The sequence below is a fragment of the Austrofundulus limnaeus genome, unplaced genomic scaffold (assembly GCF_001266775.1).
Source record: "Austrofundulus limnaeus strain Quisiro unplaced genomic scaffold, Austrofundulus_limnaeus-1.0 Scaffold63, whole genome shotgun sequence".
Lineage (NCBI taxonomy): Eukaryota > Metazoa > Chordata > Actinopteri > Cyprinodontiformes > Rivulidae > Austrofundulus > Austrofundulus limnaeus.
Genome location: NW_013952465.1, coordinates 242,277 through 244,973, shown reverse-complemented (window position 1 = coordinate 244,973; position 2,697 = coordinate 242,277). Strand labels below are relative to the sequence as shown.

The following is a 2,697-nucleotide window of genomic DNA, read 5'->3' as shown; positions in this document are numbered from 1 at the left end:
CCATCCAATTGGGGACATTCCATTGACTTCCATTACATTTCTACAGCCTAACTCTGACCATTTACCTCAAGGCTAACCTCACAGGTACCTACCTACCTGACCCTAAAACTAACCTAAACTCAATTCACACCTTGATCCTAAACCCAACCCCCAACCCACCGATGCCATTTAAACCAAATGGGGACTCGACTTTTGTCCCCAAATGCACCAGATGTCCCCAAAGGTAGGATTTTTGTCTTAAAATTGCCCCCAAATGTCACCAAAGCCGAACTCACACACATTCACACACACCTGGGGAGTTTGACATGCATGTTCTAAGTGTGTTGATCACACAACCAGTTGCTGTTACATGCAATGTAAACATGTCTGAGGGTCTGTATTAAATACTCATTACAGAGGACCGGGTAAGCTCTGGGAGAGACCGGGAGAGAAAACAAACAAACCCCACAGGGTGGCTGAGAYGGGCGGTGCGGGGCTGAGGGAGGCCTCTCCCAGAGTAATTCAAGTTCAATAACTGACCCTTAACCTTACTCTAACTCGGGTTACACAGTTCTGGTGAGACAGATTGTAGGCCCAGTTTCCTCACAGCTGTGGATACTATACACCTCTACAGGAGCTTTACACACACAGACACAGTACCAAAAACAAAACAACCCCCTCCACAAAAAAAAAAAAAGGTCAGTTGGCAATATCAACAATCACTCTGAGTATTCTAGCATATCAAATGGCARCGTGGATGACAGGTTCCCATTCGGCGCACATTTTGGGATGATGTAAAGAAACCAGGACCACACAGAGCCCCTTTTCAGAGCCAGGAAGCAGAGGACATCATTCACCTGCACAACTGCAGCTGGGCCAGTTTCACTCTGTCAGAAAGAACTCATTATCTGCAYGTCAAAATTACTGCAGAAAAAAAGAGACTTATCAAACTACTGACAAACWTTTMATTTTTTTTCTTTCTTTCCAGTTTGCACTAATGCAGATCTGGAGCAATCAAGAAGTTCAATTGTCTGCAGAGGCTCAGCAGGAAATGAGTCAAAGGTGGGTGATATTGTTTTTACATGTATTGGTGTTTGTGTTTTTTGTTCCTGTCTGTTAGCGAAATATCTCATAAATCATTGAAATGAGTTTAAGGGTATTTGCAGAATGAAACCATTGGCTGTACATCTACAACTCCAACTTTTGAAGTGAAGATGGCTGCCATGCACCTTTGTTTGCAGTGGTGGAGCCAGACATTTTTCTCAGAGGTGGCCAGACTGGGACCAACTACTCACACAGGGATGGCCAGGAAAATTACATCATTTTTTGCTTCAAGGTTTTTGAAGATCTTTGTGTTTTGGTCATTTCCTTATGTCCTTATACAGGCAGTGACTACTGTATAAACATGGGTGTCAGAACCATTTTAAAAGTGGGGGGACACACTGTTGGGGGGGGGGGGGGGTCCTCCTCCAGAAATTTTTTAACTAAGTTGATGCCATTTCCTGCATTCTGCTGTATTTTACCAGGTAGTTTAACATACTTTTACCTAAATAAATTAACGCTTGATTTAATAATTATTTCAGAGACAGAGTACTTATTGAACTAGTTCCATCGTCCTGTTTTTAAACTCACTTCTTTGGCTGAGATAAGGTTAATTAATGTGACACAATTTATCATATCTAATAATTTTAGGGGTGCCTTTTCTTTTATTTTGTTTATTGATTTATATTTATTGTAAAACATGTCAAATTTTGCCAAATAATGATGACCCTCAACTGCATGTTTAAACTAATATTAATAATTTTACCCAATGAACAGGTGCAATACTGATAACCACCAACAGTAAATTTAGATGGGTGTTTCACTATTTCTGATGTAGTGATAGGTCTACTCATAACTAAAAGGGACAGATCATCATGCAGCCTTCAGAACATAAAATTACACAGTATGGTGACAAAAAAAGGTGATAGCTAAATAAAACATTTAAATAACATATATTTTAATCACTGAAACTTTTTATTATCCGTTTAAAAACTCCATTCTCCTTTTATTTCTCAAGAAAAATCCGGCTCCTCTGTCATTCAGGTCCTCCTGTTTCCGTTTCAACAATAAGTCCTTTTCTATCACCACCATGAAGCTAACACTGAAAGTCCAGTCTGTTCTGTTCTGTATTTTTGTTATTAGTTTAATTTCCTGTAATGCTGAGAATGTCCACTCAGCATTTAGCTTGTAAGACGCTACAGAAATCTAGTTTCCAGGTTGTGACTCCTGCTCTCTGATCAGCCAAACGATGAGAAAATGATGACGCTATCTGAGGCCAGCTCGCAGGCCCTGAGGTCTTCAACTCAGCACCTGATTGGTCAAAGCAACAGTATCACTGCTGTTTGTTTCACCCTCCAGGTGCCTTCGCTGTTCGTTCTGAAGGCCTGAGGCAAATTTCTGGACCCTAGCAACAGATGATGATCGAAATATGATTGGATAAAAGCTCTAAATAAATACAAGCTGCTGGACGCTGCGCAACCAGGAGAAAAACTATGAAACGAAGAGAACAGGTGATTCAAAAATAATAAAAATATCTTTATAATAATATTAATAACTATTATAWTAAATATAAAACATTCTAAAATGTAGTGATTCTGATTGTGTTTAGGCCAACAGAGAATCCTTTGCTGGCCCTGACGGCACACATGCKTTTGACACATTTGTTCTTTTTATGGT

The 2,697-nt window shown here is 39.9% G+C and overlaps 1 long non-coding RNA gene across 1 annotated transcript; it reads left to right on the top strand.

Annotated features, from left to right (window-relative positions):
- Positions 1-380: 380 nt before the first annotated feature.
- Positions 381-2,432, top strand: LOC106518557 (uncharacterized). Its single transcript, XR_001310332.1, has 3 exons — positions 381-868; positions 968-1,041; positions 2,380-2,432. It is a non-coding gene; the product is annotated as an uncharacterized LOC106518557 (long non-coding RNA).
- The last annotated feature ends 265 nt before the right edge of the window (positions 2,433-2,697 follow it).